The sequence below is a fragment of the Notamacropus eugenii genome, chromosome 1, assembly GCF_028372415.1.
Source record: "Notamacropus eugenii isolate mMacEug1 chromosome 1, mMacEug1.pri_v2, whole genome shotgun sequence".
In the NCBI taxonomy this organism is placed as follows: Eukaryota; Metazoa; Chordata; class Mammalia; order Diprotodontia; family Macropodidae; genus Notamacropus; species Notamacropus eugenii.
This window is the reverse complement of record NC_092872.1, coordinates 690,931,802-690,952,642: the sequence shown is the minus strand read 5'-3', so window position 1 is coordinate 690,952,642 and position 20,841 is coordinate 690,931,802. Positions and strand designations below refer to the sequence as shown.

Genomic DNA, 20,841 nt, shown 5'->3' with positions numbered 1-20,841 from the left:
TTTTAAAATAGGTTTTTTTAATCAGTTCTAAATTCTCTCCCTTCCTCCCTCCCCTTCCCCTTCCCCTTCCCTGAGACAGCAAGCAATTTGATATAGGTTGTATATGTTCAATCATTCAAAATATATTTCTGTATTAGTCATGTTGTGAAATAAAACACAGACACATAAAACACACACACACAAAGTGAAAAATGATATGTTTTAATCTTCATTCAGATGTCATCAGTTCTTGCTTTGGAGGTGGATAGCATTTTTCCTCATGAGTCCTTTGGAATTGTCTTGGATCATCATATTGCTCAGAATAACTAGGTCATTGTGACTGTGTATAATGTTCTCCTGGTTCTGCTCACATCTTTTTGTATCATTTCTTTTTAAGTCTTCCCAGGTTTTCCTGAAATTATCCTGCTCATCATTTCTTACAGCACAGTGGTATTTCATTATGATTGTATATCACAGCTTGTTCAGTCCCTCACTTTCTAATTTTATATCCTGCTGGGCATAGTTCCAAATTGCCCTCCAGAATGATTGAATCAGTTCACAACTCCACCAATGGCTGAAAATTCTCTAGTTGTTCCACCTTCTAATGAAATCCTTTTTAATTCTGTTAGTGAAAGGAAGACTTAAAGGGATTTAGTAGATTTGGGTCAAAAAGGGCCTGGTTCTCATTGTTTCCATTTGAATTAAATCTAATAACTATCTATTAAACCTCTATTGTTTGAAACATCCTAAGCTGGGTATTGGGGAAAGTACAAAGTGAAATCATGTGTTTCCTTTTGTCTGAGAGTCGACAATAATTGAACAAACATTAAGTTGAATAAAGGCATTAAGGGCAAGGAGACAAACATTTATTAAGTACTTATCATTTCTAGGCACTGTGGTAAGTACTTTACAATATAGTCTCGCTGGATCCCCATTCTATAGTTGATGAAATTGGGAGAGAGGTAGAGTTTAAAGGACTTGCCCAGGGTCAAATAGCTTGTAAGTATTTGAGACTGAATTTGAACTATTGTCTTCTTGACTTGAGTGCCAACACTTTATGGACTGCACCATTTCTCTGCCTCAAGTAATTAAAATTTGGCTGAGATTATGACAGAGTAGAGGTGGATTCAAAGTACTAGCCAAGGGATTCTAGGAGAGAAATGTTACTTCCAGCTTGGGAGATCAGTAAAGGCTTCCTGGAAGGGATAACTTTGGTGATAACCTTTGAAGTATGGTGAGAATTACAACAGCAAACAAGGCAAGGGGGTTGAAGAGGAGATTCTAAGCATAAAAGAGTCTGTGAGGTCAGTGAGCAGGCTTTTCATTTCTGGAAAAAATTCTTATAACGTATTTTAAACAAAACACCTTGTAAACATTTAGAAACTGAAGCAGGCAATCACAAAGAGCCAGCATGGCTTCACCTAGCCAATACTGGATGCTTCAATAAGCAAGTTTTAATTGGCTGCTATGTGCTATGCTTACTATGGAGAAAAAGAAAGGCAAAAAATACTACATGCCTTCAGAAAGCTCAGATTCAATTGGGGATACAGCGTGAAAGTAAGTGGACAAAAAATGTGTACAAAGGAGATGAAAGGTAAACTTAGAGTGTTACCTCTAATTTCTGTTTTTTTGGAAAGGTTACTATATTAGTAGATAGGGACAGTGCCATGGATAGAGTTCTTCTATGTTTTAACAAAGCTTGGAACAACATCTCCCATAATATTCTCATGGACAAGATAGCAAGATGGACACAGGATGGCCATACCATTAGTGAGGTTATGAACTGTTTGAATGGCTATAGTCACAGAGCTGATATTAACAGTTTTTAATGGGTATCTGATAGGGAGGTCTCTGCTAAAGTAGGGATCTGGCCTTGACTGTGCTATTTAAAACATTTTTTACATCAGTGGCATAGATAAAGACAAATAGCACGCTTATCAGATCTTCAATGAATGTTAAATGTAGAGTCACAGGTAATGCTTTGGACCTCCAAAGATCCATACAAGTTGGACTGTAAGGCCAAATCTAACAATATGAAATTAAATAGAGATAAATGTAGTCATAGGTTCAAAAAAATAAACTTTGCATGTGTGTTATTGTGGAGTTATGGGGTTTTAGTGGATTTCAAGCTCAATGAGAATTGACAGTATGGTGCAAAACAAAGAAAAAAGAAGTAATAGGGTTTTAAGCTGTTTTATAAAATGAATGCTTGCAGGTCTCTATGGGACTTTCAGAGGCAGCCACATCTCAAAGATTCCACTTTCTCCACCCTGATGTGACTGTTCTTTGAGTCTTAAATGGGCTTTGTAGAATATTATTGATTCTCTGCTTCCCAGAGAAGTGTTTCTCTTTCTTCTAGAATTTGGGGGATGGTCATGTCTTTATGAGGTCCCTGGCACAGAGGATCACTACCCTGATCTGCAACCTGGGCACACAGTAAGTACTTAGGAAGTGCTTGTTAACTGGCTGACTATATGAGCTGTCTACTTTTTGTGTGATGTTTCCTTTACCTGGAGTAGCAGCTTCATGACTGATGGAGGGGGTGTTTGCCTAGTGAGTTTGCATTCTCAGGGGGAAAGAAGAGCTTACAAACCATGGTGCCTGGAAGAGGCATTTTGGCAGTGAATCCTTGGTAACAGGCCAGCTTACTGAAACTGACTGAACTTCACCTCCCCTTTCCCATTAGCGTGGGCTATAGGGTGAGGGAGCTGCCTCCAGAGGGGGTGGCCTGGGTCATCTGAAGCAAGCTGGCATTGGGGTGGCTCGCTAGGGCTCGACTAACTCATCTCTGCTCTTCTTGAACCATAAACCTTGGCAAAGCCTCTGACCCCTTTTTTGGTCTTGTGATTTCATCAGCTTAGGGGGCTCCCTGTGAGGAAACTCCTCCTAATGCAAATAGGCAGTTGCTCTGAAACTTGGAGCTTTGAAGAATCCCCTGCCTCAGTGTTCTGCTGCAAATGATGACCTCAGCGCCAGGGGTCTTAGACTTGTTTACATCATAGACCCTTCTGGAATTTTGGTGATGTCTATGGACCCTTTTTCAGAATCATGTTTTAAAATGCATTAAAAAATACAGAATGTTATAAGGGAAACCAATTATGTTGTATTTCATACATATGCACACGTTTATGTACATATTTATGAAGTATATATTTAATTTTTATGTATATGTATATTTATAAATACATATAAATATGAAACACAATATAATTGGTTTTCTTTACAGTATAAGTTATTTCTGTATGCATATCTGCATATATACATACATACATATGCATGTAAGTTCATGAACCTTAGGTCAAGCCTCCAGAGAGCTGGGATAGGGGAGAGGTGGTACCACATGCTGGTGGGATCTTACACATCTCACTTCCTCTCTTTATCAGTTTCCTCATTCATTAAATGAAGGATGTGAAGCAGGTAACTTCTAAACTTCCAAAGACTCCATGAGTCTACTTAGTCAGACTTGGATACTGAAGGGGGCATGGAGAAGAAGGAATCTTTGTTGTGTCTCTGAAAGTGTTATGAAATAGTTACTCTCATCGTGGTAGAAGCAGCATCCTGGGTGCTGGGAATTTGGAGATTGTCCCTGCATCCTCTGGGATGGTACACTCATACCCAGATTCAGCACTCATTCTCCACATTAGAGTTTTCAGTGGGCAGGCAAACTAACTGGCATGTTCATCTCCTACTTATATCAATGTGGAAGTCGTTAGCTGCGGGTGTGTTTTTAGTCACAATGAACCATTCACAAAGCAGGCCAGTCACACCAGAGAGGACAAGATGGGAGACTTCCTTTCCAGGGATTCTGCAGAGGTCCTATGACTAGGCTACCACAGGAGCCAATTTCCCTGACTCATTACAACCTTGTTTATTTCACAGCCTCTGAAGTTTCGGTCAAAGTCTATATCCATATCCTTTCACTCTCCCTGACATCTCTGGACAAAGTTTTACATCATTCTCCTACCCTGAAACTCTGTGATCCTAAATAAGGAATGGGGCCATCAGGTGGCATTCCAGGTCACAGTTCTGCACTGCATACATACCCCTCCCCCAAGGCATAGTATAACATTTGCCTGGAACAATCATGGTCTGTACGAGGATTGAGTAGATAGACTTCAAATTCCAAAATTCTGGCTTTGCACAAATACAGCTTGAGAGGGGGTAGCTTACTGAGCCTCACAAATATTTACAGGATACAGAAACGCAGTGGCCAGTCCTGACGTGGGCTGCTTTTTGTTGAAGCAGGATCTGGCTGCAGGCTCTTTCTAGCTGTGACTTTCCAGCTGCCTGTCTCATTTTCTATTGTACTGTGCCCAATTCTACGTGGTTTAGATGTCCATTCTGTGTCATTGTTAGCCTTATAATTATATCCAGCTTCCAGCTTGCCTCTCCTTAAGCCAGGTACCTTTCCAGGCTACCCTAGAACCTTTAAATTTGTTTGTAGCTGGTAATTTAGATTTATCCGTTATAAACTACAGTGTAGATTAGATCCTTTTTGGCAGTCTTGATTTCCTTTGGGGGCACCAGCTTGTGGAAACATTGCAATTGTCCTTCTCTGAATTGTAAGTTCCTCATTAAATCTTACTGGGTCTGTGGAGGTGACTACCAATTGCTGTCTGACCTAGTTACGGACACCTCCAAAGTTAGCACTCACTTATCTTAATAAGTAGATGGTAATGACTTGCTTGTTGCAAATGAAAATGTTTCAGTTTTAAATCTTCCATTCTGTGGTCATAACTTTAGAAAAGGGGTAGTGGGGGTGAAACAAGCTGGTTTTGATTATGTAATTAATTGACTGAAAAGAAGGCGGTGTTTTCCATTATGGTGTTCCACATTTGTTTCTGGACAGCAGCTGATGGGGTTTATAGAGGAATAGTTATTTTTTTTTCTTCTACTGTTTTTTCTCCTTGATCTTCTTCCATGTAACACTTGGAAAGTTTTCTCTGGAGCAACAATTCCCCTAATTCTCCAATTCCAAAGTTGTCTCTGTTAAACTCAAACAAGCAAATGGACACTAGAGAATTGCTCTTAAGATCTTTGGGGCTATTTGTGTTTTTCCTAAATTCATGGAGATTTAAATCACAACAGTTTGGCATCTAGCTGATGACTCAGTGGGATTCCTGCTTCAAAATTGCATTGCCATGATAAATTTATTTGGCACTCACTGTCACATAGCTTAAAAGTCATGTAAAATATTCTTTCTTCTACTACATCTAGGTCTAAAAATGTTACCTTTATGTGTGTTTTACTATGCTGAACATCTTTTTGAGGTATTTGGGGCACGTTTTCATAGGCTCTTAACATCACAGAGGGTTCAGCTGGAGGACACCAGTGAAACTATCTTGTCCAACTACTTCATTTTGCCATATTTGAAAAGGACTTTTTACCCCTAAAATACGTAGTTTCCCCTTTTTAATTTTTCCTCTTTAGAAATGGGTTAAATATTAAGAAAAAGCAACACCTGAACAATTCCCAGTCTGCACCAGGCCTCCCCCCCACCCCCAGCCCTCAGTTGAGCACAATATTAGGATTGGTGTGGATATTAGGCCCCCAGGCAGTAAACCCTAGAGGAAGATGTCTTTCTCATTTTTAAATTGAAGTCCTTTTGCTTTCACTATACCTTCATTTCTAATTATATCTGGCCACTAACTTCTGTGCAAAGAGATCTTTTGTAACAAAGAATTAAAAGGAAAGATAGAAAAAAAAATGGTTAGAAAAACAACTCAGCAATCAATGAACAAGTACATATTAATAGATAAATATGTGCCAGACACCATGCTAAGGCCTGAGGATATGAAGACAAAAAAAAAATTGTTACCCTCAAGGAGCTTACAATCTAGCCAGGGATGACAACACGCACACACAATAGCATATTCAAAAAAAATATAGTGCTATTTCAAACGTGGGGGAGCTGGCAACTGTGCACGTGTGTGCGTGTGTGTTTGTGTGTGTGTTGGGATCAGAAAAGAACAGATAGAAAATGACAGTGAATTTAAGACTTGAAGGAAGCTAAGGATCCCAAAAGGAAAAGGTAGGGATGGAGAGCATTGCAGGTGTAAAGGCCTGCCACTATAAGGGCAAAAGACAGGAGACAGAGACAGATTTTGGGACATGTAAGACCAGTTTGGCCACATTGTTTTGAGCATGAAGGGAACTAATTCATTTTTTTCCTCAAATACATTTAAACAATTTTTTTAATTAAAAAATGAATTTCAAATTCTCTCCCTCCCCACTTCTGAAGAAGACAAGAAATTTGATATACATTATACATTAACCATCATCCTAAACATTTTCATATCAGCCATATTGAAAAAGAAAGGAGACCAAAAAACCAAGAATAACAAAGTAAAAAAATAACAAAAAAATTTGCTTCAATCTGCATTCAGATACCATCAGTTCTTTCTCTGAAGGTGAAAAGGATTTTCATCAAAAGTTCTTTGCAATTCTCTCAGTTGTGGGCAACCTATGACCTCCAGGTGTTCCCCACCACTGTGACGATTGGATTGCTGAGGATAACTAAGTCATTCAGAGCTGATCGTCATACAATATTACTATTACTGTGAACAATATTTTCTTGGTTATGCTTGTTTCATTTTGCATAAGTTCTTGTAAGTGTTAAGGGAACAATCCATAATAAGGCTCAAAAAGTAGACTGGGGCCAGGTTGTGAAGTTCTTTGAATAAGAAAGTGACTTCAGAATAAGGAGTGATTTCAGAAAATCAGTTTGACAATTGTTTGAGGAATGGATTGCCTACAGAGGAGATTTAATGCAGGAAGACCAAATTAAGAGGCTAGAACCAGTTGTTTTTTTGTTTTTTGTTTTTTTTTAGTGAGAGGTGATGAAGTCCTAAACTAAATTGGTGGACTGACAACTGAGAGAGGGAGACTAATTTGAGATGTTGTAGTGCTAGAATTAATCAATCCACAAGCATTTATGAAGTACCTACTATGTGACAGGTGCTAAGGATACAAATACAAAATTGAAATAGGAGACAATAGGTATGTGAAGGGGCAACTTGACAGCTTATTGGGTATGTAGGGTGAATGAAAATAAGTAGAGAATGGCACTGGGATGGTGAACCTGGATTCCTGGAAGGATGGAGATGCATCTACAGAAAGGGAGAAATTTGAAAGAGGGGTGGGCTTGGCTCTACTTTGGACATGTTGAATTTGAGAGGCTGATGAGATATTCAGTCTGAAATGTCTAATAAGAAGCTTGCATTGTGGGACTTGAAGGCAGGAGAAAGCTAAGGATGGATATGTACATATGTAGATCTCAATCATCAGCATAGAAATAATAAACTTATAGTAGCTGATAGAATAAGAAACAGAGGCAGAGAGAGACATAGAGAGAAAGACAGACAGAGACAGAAGGAGCCAAAGACAGAGAGATACAGAGAGAGAGTGACCGACACATAGGGGCAGACACAAAGATGGTGAGAATCAAGAGAGAAAAAGAGTAAAGGGTCAAGGACAGAGCCCTGTGGGTTTGATATAAAAGGTAATACAGCAAAAAGCAATTGAGAATAGTTAGAAAGTTAGAAGAAGAAAAGGAGGAATGAGTAGAATATTAAATATTGTAAAAAGGTCAAGAATGATGAGGATTGGGGAAAAGAGGGTCAGAAATAGAACTCAGATCTTTGGCCACTAAGACGAGTGCTATTTTCTTACACCACTTTGCCTCTTCAGCAAATCATGAGATTAACAATAGTATCTTCTTAAACTAATTTATTAGACTGCTCTAGTATTTTCATCAAGTTCTGGCCCTATATTCATCCCAGCTAGAGACTCCCAGAGAGCCTATTTCAAAAAAAAAATGCCCTTCTTGCTTTCCCATTCAAGTAAAATTTAATCAACACACTTTAACCCCCAAATCTGGATCTGTATAATTACTCTAGATAAAGCATCTGCTCTAATTGTTTTTGGCATCCTGTGCTTCCATACTAACTGCCCTTCCTTTTCCCACACTGCCAATGCCAGGTGCTTCAAATCTCCCTAGGTTTAACATTGTTGTCTTATGAGGAATCAATATCTGGAAGGTTCAGGACATGATTTGAGGATCCAAATGTTAGATTTCCTTTGTGCCTTGGTTTCACCACATTGCTTAATAATTGTCTCAGTATGTGGCTGAAACACAAACGTGCCCTGCTAGATATGCTTTGCTTCCCTTGTTTGTTCATTGCCATGTATGGTGACCATAAAGGACAAAACCTAGAAACTGTTCCAACTGTTTCATCTACTTTTACATGGTAGACCAACTCCCCAAAAGTTTCTGGTCTATTTTAATTGCCTTATTTCATGGGTTCTCTGAAAGAGTTTCTATATGCAAATCATTTCATATGTGTTGTTCAAAGGAGGTGCTTAATAAGTGGTTTTTTCACTGAATTGGGGAATCTCATTTAATCCAATAATGAAAATAACAATGATAAATTACAAGACAAATTTGCATTTAAATAATTCTTTTTTTTTCTGCCCAAAGTACATTTCAGATTTATTATTTCATTTGCCTTCTCAATAAACCTTACAACACTGATTGAACTAGTCATTATCCAAAATTTACAGATTTGGCCATTGAAGCAGTAGCATAAAGTGACTGGTCTAGGATCCCACAGCTAGTGGCAAAATGAGGAATGTAATCTCTGATGCCAAATTCAGGGGTTTTTCCAAGATTCTTTAATCTTTGAACAAATATCAGGGGATCTATAAAAGTACTTGAAAGTTTCAAGTCTCCTCTCATGGGTTACTATTATTACTAAAAATCAGAAATGTTTAGTGTGTCAGAGCTGGAAAAATCAAACAAACAACATTATAAATAATCCAGTTTAATCCATTCATATACAAATGAGGAAACTGAGGCCCATAAAAAGTAAAGTGACTTATTCAAGCTCAGCCAGATAATTATAATAATGGGATGAGATTCAATTTCGATTTTTTTCACAATGTAATTTCTGTCATGATTCTAACTTGTAATAGCTTGCCCTCTCCTTATACAGGAAGACAATGTAATTAGTGTACTAGGAAGATCATTCAGAACTATTAAGTTCCTATTCTGAAGGTAGCACAAAATTTTTGTTTGATATTTAGTTTTCTACTAAAATTACTATTTTTCTAAACATCACCTTCATTTCAGGAGTTTGTCCCTCTCCCTCCTGTACTTCGTGAGATATCTCCTGTGACAAAAAATAAAGAAGAGGATATCAAAGTTCAGGAAAAAAAAACAACACACAGTTCATCAATGGATCTGATAATGTATGTTTTCTATACCCAGAGTCCTTCACCTTAGTACAAAAAGGAAGGGAAGTACTTTTTTTTTTCCACTTCTTTCTCAGGGCCAATGTTCTTGGTCATTATAATGACACAACATCCACTTTTTTTTCTTGTTTGTGGTTATTTTTCTTTTCATTTGTACTACATTATATTTTTAATATTATTTTTATGCTTTTTCTCACTTGACTCTACAACAATCCATAAATGTTTATTGACCCACTTTCTGTGCTTATGAATATTCTGATGTCTATTTCTTTGCATATATTAAAGGATGTATGGCTACTAATGTAATTTCTAGGTCAAAAGACAGATATTTTTGTTTTAAAAACATAATTCTATGTTTTCCAGAATGTTTGAACAAAATACCCGCTCTATGAACGGTAAATTCCTGTGCTCATCATTTCTCAATCCTTCCAACATTATTTCCATCTTTTGCAATCTTTATGATTTATTCAGTGCAACATGAAAGCACAGAATTATTTTTATTTACATACTCTTTTTATTAGTAGTTTGCAGTATTTTTATGTGATTATAATTCTTTTTTGAAAACATTTTTGTTCATTGAGGGATAACTCTTATTCTTAAATATTTTAAAAATATATTTATTAGGGAATTATTACTTGCTCCCATCTTGGATACCCTACCCTTATCACATATTTAATGTCAAGATTGGCTTGTTTTGTTTGTTCTGTCAATAGCTTCCCTTCTTAAACTAGCTTAATTGATGTTATGCAGAAAGTATTCTCAATTTCATGTAATCCAGAATGTTATTCCATATTATGTTTTATGAGTGTCTCTATCCATTATATGGTTAAACGTCTTACTCCATGAAGATAACTTTGAGAGATATCGGACCTCATAAGCTTCTATTTTCAAGGATAAACTTTAATATTTATATTATTTTCCCATATTGTTATATAGAGTATGAAATGTGATTTTATCAAGTCTCTTTCTGTAGGTCATTTCCTCATCTCTAAAATAAGGATGTGGTGGATCAGAAATGAGCTGAGATATTTTCCAGTTCTAATATTTTCAGTTCTAATACTCTTGAGTTCTAAGGTACTTTCCAGCTTAAATATTTGATTTCCTTTGTTCTAACCTTCTATATTTTAAGGTACTTTCCAGTTCTGACATGTTTTATTATGAGATCACACAATCCAGTCTTAAATACAATGAGTTTCTATACCTATTAACTCAAAATTTGTATCAGTCATCCCAATGAAGCTGAGATAGAATACAAAAGTCTTGAAATGTTGAAATTATTTAGATTTCAGATAAGCTATTCCATTACAATAGGTTTGTCAAAGCACTGGTACTTGCCTTCACTAATGGAACAAACAGCATCCTCAAAAAATGTTGATTAAGAACAAAAAAAAATAGTGTATTAGGTAATACACACAGATATCTATATCTATCTATCTATGTAATATAAAAATGAATGTATCCGTATCAGTATAGACATAGATTATATAGATATCCAACTCAAACATAAAGAATCATGCATATCTCAAATGAAGCTTATGCATATATCTTTTTTAGAGAATAATTGTGCAAACTACAAAACTCATCTGAGGAACTAGAAAATGCACAATTAAAGCACACTGTAGAAAAGGCTAATGGGCGGATTGCAATTTCCAACTTTAATATTTTGATGGTATTTCTTCCTCCTTCCAATACCTGCCCCTTTCCCTCCTCTAAACTTCTGTATGTTTTTCAAGGGCACCGTCATCCTTTCAGTAGCTCCTGTATGTAAACTTGATGTTATCTGTCAAATGTTTGGGGTGTTGAGGGAACCACTCCTACCACCAATATCTTTATATCATTTTTCATCTTGTTCTTGTTCTTGTTGTTAATGCAGCTGGGTACCAGTACCTTTTCTCTTCCAATTATGTTATTACTAGTATGTATTTGTTAGGAAACTTTTTTTTAATTTAGATTTTAATCCATCAGTGAATGATGGACTCAGTCTAGTAATGGTTATTCTAGAATAGTGAAGACTTAGCATTTTCTAATTTGCACAGAAGTAGAGGAAAGTAAGAATTTACTAAACAGTCATGATCTGTTTACATAATGAAAATTGCAGCAGCACTAATAACATTTATATAGCACTTAATCTGTGCCAGGCACTACACTAAGCACAATTATTATCTCATTTGAGCCTCATAATAGACCTGGAAGGTAGGTGCTATTATTATCCTCATTTTACAGATGAAGAAACTGAAGAAAACAAAATTGAAGTGACCTACCCAGAATCTCATAGCTAATATAAGTATCTGAGGACAGAACCTTTGATTTAAGTGGCATAAGTAAGTCCTGAGTGAGGAAACTCCCTCCATATCTGTAGGAATGGCTTGGATTAACCTCTAAAAACTGTAGCTGAAAGTAACTTCAAAGAATAAATAGTTTCTTACTTCTTGTTGTTCAGTTGGTTTTCAGTCATACCAAACACTTTATCGCCCTGTTTGGGGTTATCTTATCAGCAGTACTGAAATGGTTTGCCCTTTCCTTCTCCAGCTCATTTTACACATGAGGAAACTGATGTAAGCAGGATTAAGTGACTTGCCCAGAGTCACACAACTAGCAAATGTGGACTCAGGAAGATGAGTATTCCTGACTCGAGGACCAGCACTCAATCTATTGCTCCACCTAGCTGCCCCCGTTCATCATTTACATGTAAGGAAACTGAGACTCAGAGAGAGGGATTGACTTGGCTACTCTCCGTAGCCAGTAAATGTATGGGTGTAAATGAATATCTGTTCTTAATTCCTTTCCTACAGCGCTCCTTCCCATTACATGGCACTACACCAAGTAATTGTAGATATTAAAGCTGAGCAGTCTAAATATATAATTAAAAAATAAATAGTTCTCCAATCTGGCTCCAGTCCTTTGGATGAATTTGTAAGGACAGAGGATTGTTAAATGAATGGCCCTTTTCAAGTCCAGACCTCAAAGGGCTTTAGATCTGATTCAATCTTCTATATAAAGGGGATTTTCTCTTCATCCTTTGTCCACTTAAGATCTTTTAACCAGCCTGTAAAATATTATTAATATAAATGGCTTCTGATTAATCCATAAGAGTTTCTTGCTCCATATGTGATTTTTAATTTTCAGATTAGAAGATGGCATCAGTATTAGGAAAGGACAGGTAAAGTTATGAAAATTTGAGCCAACCCCATTTTGAGGATAAAGAAGAAAGTAAAGCAAAAAAAATGGGGAGGGGGGTTATTTTGGAGGAATCTTTTTTCAAGGGGATGGCTTTTTTTTTTTTTGGTCATGAGAAAATCACTGGCTAAAAATCATAAAATCATAAATGTTTTGAGTCAATTTGGCTGTAAAAGAAATGATTAATGAAATAAATGATAAGAGAGATCAACCCTTGCTATTATATGTTTGTGTCAATTTCCTACCATGGATATCAGATTCATGTTAATATATATTTGATGCAAAGATTTTAACAAAGATTAAAGCATTTTAACCAATGTTTCCTTCTTTGTATATATAATTATTTAAAATTTAATTTTAATTTGTTTAAAATACTCTTTAAAAATGAAAGCATTTCTAGAGAACAAAATCAATGCAGCCAAGCAAGGAAAGAAATAAGCAACTGAGGGAAAAGGATTTTGTCAGACAGCCTCCATAATTATATGATATGCATGAAAGATATGGAATTGATGCAGATGTAAAATTCCAAGAACTATAGAAATAAAACCATAAGTTACAGAGATGAAGCAACAGTTTTTAAAAGAATTGAAAACTACCAAAAACCACATGAAAGATGGTATCAGGTCATTAGTAATAAGTGAAATGCACATCCAAACAGCTCTGATTTTTTACCTCTCATCTGCACAAGTGCTTAATGATATAATCAATTCTGTAAGAGCTGTGGGAATATAGACCTGATGTTTGTCCATTCTGAAAAATATTTGGAATTATACAAAGAGAATAACTATCTTAGTCTTTGATCCTAAGATGAATACTGGGAAAATATACTGAGGAGGTCAAAGACAGAAAGACCTCAAATAAATCAAAACATTCATAAAAATACTTTATGGTATTAAAAAAATAGGGGAAAATAATTGTCTTCTTGACTGCTGCCTACAAATATAGCCATCTTCTCCATCTTCAAAAACCCTTACTTGATCCTTACCACAGTTCTCAGCATATAGTAAGTGGTCAAAAATGTTTATTGATTTATCGAGTGATTCCTTCTACCATTTCTGCTATCTGTTGCTGATATTTTTCTTTTTCTTTTGAACTCTGAGGGAAAAAATCATTTCAACAAGGAACCACTATTTCCTCTTTTCACTTCTAAACCCACCTAGATCTGGCTTTGGATGTCATTCAACTGAAACTGTTTTCTCTAAAATTACCAAAGATCTTTTAATGTCCAATCCAACGTCCTTTAATTTGTACACATCCCACTTGAACTCTGAAGCATTTGACGTTGTTGATCACCTACTGGATAGCCTCTTCTCTTGGCAATGCATGCTCACTCTTTGTTGTCAGTCAGGCAGTAAGGATTTAAGGGCCCATTACATTCTAGTTTATGTGCTAAGCACTAGGGATAAAAAAAAGAAAGTCAAGAAATAGTTCCTCCCTCCCAAAGGGCTTATAAGACTAATGGGAGAAACTTTCTACTTCTTGCAAAATAAGCAAAAAACAGATCAATATATACAACTTTTAGCCCTTAGAACATTTAGCATGACAAATAGTAAGCATTTAATGAATGATTTTTAAATATTTCATTCCACTCATTCATTCATTCATTTACAATGACTTCAACCATATTAATGCCAATGACACTAACAGGCATTGTAACTCTAATTAATTGTAATAAATTATCTCAATTGCAGAGAAATATGATGAGACATTTCAGTAGAAAGATGAGAGACTCCAGATGTGGGATTTAGTATGTGCTGTCATGCAAGGCTACATTTTACTGATTGTTTTTATTTCTTACCAGATCTGTTTAATGAGAGATATGAAGGAATGAGGCAGGTTTAAAGGAAATGACAGTAATGAGGTAGTAAAAGTAAAAATCAATAAAACTAAAAAGTAAAATTCTTTAGAAAAGTTTGTCAAGGTTGAAAAAAAACTCCAAGTTCTCCCCAGCCCAATCCATATTTAAGCAGAAATCTCTTCTAAAACACTCCCAATATATGGTCATCCCTTCTCTACTTGAAAGACATTGTCAAGGGGGAATTCTCTGACACCTGAGGGATCCTTTTCCATTTTTGGACAGTACTATTTGGCAGGGATCTTTTTTATCCCTCTTAGACTGAGCTAGAATTTGTTTTCCTGTCTCTTCTGTCCATTGCTCATTCCTGGACTTTATAAGTTTAAGCAGATCAAATAGAATTTCTCTTCCATGTGATCGATCTTTAAAAGCACAGAGTACTCATGTCCCAGTCCTACCCGAGTCCTTTCCAGGATAAATATCCTCTATTATTTCAATTAATTATTGTATGAAATACTTTTAAGTTCCCTTACCACACTAGTTATCCCTTTCTGTATGTACTTCAACTCATCAATTTCTCTGCTAATATTTAGAACCTAGAAAAAAATACTTCAGATATCATCTTAGGAACATTTATTTCCTATGTGTTAATTTATTCACAGAGATGACTGGAACAAAAAATAAACAATCTTTCAAACTTTCTTATATTATTATATTCCTTTGTCCCAGTTCCTTACCCTTTTCATTTGTAATTATTTTGGGTTTGACTACTTCTGAAACTGACAATTCTAATTAATTGCTCTGATTCTCATCAAATTTAGAGTTCATAAAGCAATCCTTGATCACCTTTTGAATCAGTAGTGAAGGTATTACCCTCAGGAAACAGATTGACCAAAATTAGATAACTGTTGTCATGTAGCTTGGAAATGGCAAGGCTAAGATTCAAACCTGTGCCTTCTAACTCTAAACCTAATGTTTTAAAAAAATACTTGAATGAATATCATAAACATTTAGAATAACATTGGCAAATGTAGTGCAATTGGCTTTTTTCTTTGTATGAGTCATTATATACCCCCTTTCCAGGAGACAAAATATTTTCATCAAACCACTCTCTTCTTACCTAAAACTATATTAGAGTGATTTTCCCCCTTTACATGATAGTCATTTTGAACTGTGGGGAAGTTATACTGTAGTTGCATCTTTATCTTTTTTTTTTTTTTATTGATAACATTTTTAACATTTTTTGTCATCTGAAATGCTATAGTATCAATTGAGGGTGTGGTTAGACAATACCAAATATCAAACTAATTATATCAGATTACAGACAGATGCATCATTTGGTATTGGAAAAACATAGTACTTGCAATCAGAAAGAATCCCAGTTTTGATCCATTTTCCAACATTTATTTACCATGTGTCTAAGGACAAGTAACTCACCCTGTCTGAAGATCAGCTTTGTCATTTGTAAAATGGAGCTGCAATAAGTACTATCTCACAAGGATGATTTATACTGTTTAAACTTAAGTTGGTCATATTATTTGTGAGTACGTAGGTCATTGGATTCCAGTGTTGATAACTTAGATGACATTCTTGAAAGAAGAGGCGATGTTTGAGTCAGATCATTTAATAGATAGGGAGTACAGGTCTTTGCCATCCCTAGTTATATCATCGTCCACCTTGGAGCATTTTCACTGGCTACCCTCAAGCCTGGAATTTTCCCCCTCTACATCTCCCTAGCTTAAAAACTTAGCTAATCCCACCTTCTGCAAGAGGCCTTTCCTAGTTTTCCTTAATCTTAGTGTTTTCCTGCTAACATTATCTTCAATTTATCCCTTTTTATACATTTTATTTGTACATGGTTGTTTAGTTGTTTGCATTGTCTCCCCTATGAGACTCTGAGCTTCTTGAGAGTAGGATTGTTTTGTTTTTGTCTGTTTATGTGTTTTCCCCCTTTCTTTGACTCTCCAGTGCTTAATACAGTTTTTGGCACACAGTAGAGACTCAATAAATGCTTTGTGTTCGTTATATAACTGGTTCTTTATTTTTTTTCATTCATTTCAAGCTTAAATACAAAAACAAAAAAGAAAATTTCCATGTACACAACACAATATAAACAAAGGAATCAATGTAAAACGATCAATTTCTGTTTCAGCCTTTTTAAAAACTCCATAATACATGCTATGAATCATTTTCAAAGCTACCCTGCATTTCTGTGCTTCCTTCTAAGTTTTCTTTTGTTCTCTTTTGGGTCCTATACAGCTGGTTGTTCTTTAAAACAATCTGATTCTCAAACTGCATTTACCTTACCCTTAAAAACTATTTTGTAAATATAATTTTTGCCATATTAATTGCTTATCTGAGTAAAAATCAAGTTGTTAGTTTGGTCAAATGAGCAAATCAGGAAATTGACGTTAAAAATAGACATTGCACCAGCGTTGTTTATTTTGTTTTCATGACTGGAAATTTCACTTTTCGGAGATGTAGGATGTTAGGGTTTAAAAAGGAAACTTGTAATACAGAATGTGATGAATTTTGAATGGGGCTGAAATGCAGACTATTAGAACTGGAATGGCAAATATTGACTTGAAAGATAGTAGAGCTTAAAGGTAATCCAGCGATCACATTAAAACATGCAGTACTAGACTGCAGTTCTGGTTTTGACATGAGACCTGAGACAAGTCCCCTCACTTCTCTTAACTTCATTTTCCATGTCTTTAAGGTAGTGAAAATCAGTTTATACCATCTGTTTTGCAATTCCTATAGAATTTGAAATTGTTAAAGTCTATTCTAACACTCTCATTTTATATATGGAAATTTTGATTCATAGTGTGAACACACAGAAAGTTAGAGGCTGATCAGTTATATTGCCACTCTGTAGCCATGGACTTTTTGTAAAAACAGCAATTAATCAGCCAATTGGTCAAAAACATTTATTAAGTACTTAATTTTTGCAAGCACTGGGTTAAGTGTGAGGCATAAAATTTATGTAAGAACTACCCAGTTGTTTAATTTTAATTCCTCTTCATATTTCTTTGGGTTTTAATACCTGTAAGAGCCTTTCCCTCCATAGGGAGAGCTCTGTTTCTTTGCTTACAAACTGTTAAAAATAAATGAATTCAAGAAAACATAAAACAATGAGTCTGCACTATTCAGTAACTTTGTGATTATTAATATATGCATATATAAGCACATATACACATGCACATCAAGATATGTGTGAATAAGTTTGATGTATCATGCAATATTATGTTATACTATAGTTAGATTATTTTACATCAGCGTACTATATTATATTATGTTACATTATATTATATCACATTGGACTATATTGTATCACATTATATAACATATCATGTCAGGTCATGCCATACCATGTCACTCCTCCAATTTGTTTAAATTGAATTCTGCCTATGGGAAGAAAACAACACATACATAATTTCTTAGTACAGATACTTCCACAGAAGCTATTTTTCCCCCAAATATGGGCCACAATACCAAAAAAGGGAAGCAATTTGGTCAAACATTAGGAAAGAAGGAAAAGACTATTAAGTAAAACATTTTATTTGCACTTATTTCTGGAGATGTACTAGCAGTCTCAGAGATTCTTTGACACTCAATACTAGACCTACAAAAGTCCTAGGGTCATAACTGTTCATTTTTAATGTTTACTAGTCTAGAAAAAGTCATTAATGATTATAGTTTGATGAAAAAAATACTCCTACTAATAATTTATATATCTTTAGCACTTAAAGGACACAAAATAACCTTAATGCTCACCATACTATCCCTATGAAGTAGTTATCACTACATTATCGAATATAATCATTCAATGACTAGATATTTGTATTTAATATTAATATATGAAATATAAATGTATAAAATATAATTTTAAATGACTATAAATTATCATTAAAATTATTGCTTTCCCTATTTGACAGAGAAGGAAGTGCAAAGTGAGTCCTCTTAGAGTTACACAGTGTAGCAATTGAGCTATACACCCCTACTTCTTCCAAGAGTAGTATCAATACCTTTTTCCTATAGCAGATTATCTTCTCTGTTCTACCCATGAGATTGCCTAGATTTGTTCTTTTTTAAAAATCATTTTTAAAAGTGCATTTAATACCTTGATCTATCTAAACATGGTTAGAATATTAATGCGTTTTTAATAGCAAATTCCTTCTCTCTCTCTCTCTCTCTCTCTCTCTCTCTCTCTCTCTCTCTCTCTCTCTCTTTCTCTCTCTCCCTCCCTCCCTCCCCTCCCCTCCCCTCCCCTCCCCTCCCCTCCCCTCTCCTCTCCTCTCCTCTCCTCTCCTCTCCTCTCCATCTTTCTCTCCCTCTCTCTCCCCCTCTCACCATTTCCCTGACACTTCTAATAACCCTACTGGAGAGGAGAGAGAAAGGGAGAATCCATAGCTAAAATCTGTATGGAAGAAGAAAGGGAAGCCCCTGACCAGACAGTGGTTTTCTCATATGCTGGGTGACTGTTTGTTTATTCGTTTCCCAAATATATTAGAAAGGCTGTGAATATTTATTTAGTTCTGCTTCTAATAGCCCTTCTAATAGGGAATTATTTGGGCACAATGAAAGACATTTGTAAATGAGGCAGATAAGACCCGCAGCAGACAAGGAGCGTTTTGTCCAACACAAGAATTGTATTGTTCCCTGTTCAGTTGTCAAGTGCCTGGGGAACCCAGAATTTATGGTGCTGGGACAATGGTCCTTTCAGTGGTAAGGCTAAGAAGCTGTGAGATTCCGTTCCTCTGCTTTTCAGACCCTCTAATCTTTTTATCGGGCCAGGACAATGCCGGATTCAGCTGCTGAGAGATCCACAGGGCTGTCCATTTACCATCAGGTATTGTAGAGTAATTACCATAGTAACAATGGGCTTTTTTTCTTTTCTTTTCTTGTCTTTTTTCCATCAAAGTACGAACACTTGGAAAGATGCTAGGGTTGTCACTTTGCATTAGACAACTCTAAAGACATGGCTTACTTTAAAAAAAAAAAAAAGATAATCTTGTTAAGGATTGGACTTAAAGTGCCACTATGTCAAATCCATTTGGGGCCCAAGAACTGTTTATTGGCCATTTATTGAAGTTTTCTTGTAATTACGGGTAAACTTTGAACATGCTACCCAGTAAATACAATGGATTGTCTTATTGCTTCCTAGTTAAAATATGCTCTACAGGCAGCTTTCAGGCCTTGGACACAGCACCAGAACATAATTTAAGGACATGGCAAACCATGAAAACTACTAGAGGTATACACCCCACATATTTGCTGTTCCTCACACTAGTCATCTCCCAGCTCCTACTATTGCGCCTGAAATTCTTTCCCTCCTCATCTCTGCCTCCTGGCTTGCATAGCTTCCTTTAAGTCTAAATGCAAAATTTTTCCTCCTGCCAGAAGCCTTTCCTGGTCCTTCCTTATGCAGTGACTATTTCCAATTTAATATGTGCACATATCACTGGATATATTATACATCAATATTGTATATGTTAGAGATTGTATATACATATACATACACACACATATGTAATCTTGTTTGTGTATAATTGTTTGCATGATGAGTCCCATGTTAGACTGTGAGCTCCTTAAGAGAAGTTTTGATACTTTTTGTGTCCCAGTGCTTAGCACAGTTTTCTCACTTACAGTAAGCAATTAACAAATACATGTTGTTGACTAGAAAAATGGGTACTGGGCTTGAAGTCAAAGACAAAAAGAGAAGAGAAATTTATTAAGCATCTACTACATGTAAGATATGGGCAGCTCAGTGGCTCAATAGATAGATAGCTTGGCCTGAAGTCAGCAAGAATCATCTTCCTGAGTACAAATCTGGCCTCAGACACTTACTAGCTGTGTGACTCTGGGCACATCACTTCACCCTGTTTGCCTCAGTTTCCTCATATGTAAAATGAGCTAGAGAAGGAAATGGCAAAACATTCCAGTAACTTTCCCAAGAAAACCCCAAATCATGTCATGAAGAGTTGGATACAACTGAAAAACCACTGAACGACAACAGATGTGTAAGACACTGCTAAGTACTTTTTCATATGTCATCTCATTTCATTCTTACAACAACCTTGGGAAGTAGGTCCTATAATAATCCTCATTTTATAGTTGAGGAAACTGAAACAGAGGGTAAATGACTTACCCAGTCACATAGCTCATACGTGATTGGATTTGAACTTATGTCTTCAAGACTCTAAGACCAACAGTCTGACTGCTAGTTTACCTAGTTTCTTCAGATTTGCACTTATATGACAAATAATGTACAAAAGTGTGTGTGTGTGTGTGTGTGTGTGTGTGTGTGTGTATTTTCTTCCTTGTTTTTCTTGGTCCCAGATCTCAGAAATAGTAGCAGTAGGTGTACATTTCAGAGAACCTGGTTTTAGCTCAGTCTAAGAAAGAGCCTCTTAACAATCAGAGCTATCTATAAGTGGAATGGGCTATCTCATAAAGTAGAGAACTCCCCATGACTGAAAGTCTACAAGGCGAAGCTAGATGATAATAGTTAGGGATATTATAAGGAAGGATGAGTATAAAAAGCAAATGGGAGCTTGTCCCCAGGACCTGAATTTAGAGAGAATTGATGGCGCTTGTAGTCTTCCAGTAGTGAGAAAAAAATATATAGTTTAGTA

At 35.9% G+C, this 20,841-nt stretch overlaps 1 protein-coding gene across 2 annotated transcripts in view; it reads left to right on the top strand.

The window, feature by feature from the left end:
* The window catches only part of CDH11 (cadherin 11), a 213,334-nt gene that overhangs the window by 63,232 nt on the left and 129,261 nt on the right, over nt 1-20,841 (top strand). Inside the window, exon 2 of one of the 2 annotated variants that reach the window (XM_072635917.1) lies at nt 11,761-11,919. The exons of the other annotated variant lie outside the window; for it this stretch is intronic. The gene's annotated coding sequence lies outside the window, so the exon portion shown is untranslated. The remainder of the gene's footprint in view (nt 1-11,760; nt 11,920-20,841) is intronic. 2 annotated transcript variants of the gene reach the window in all.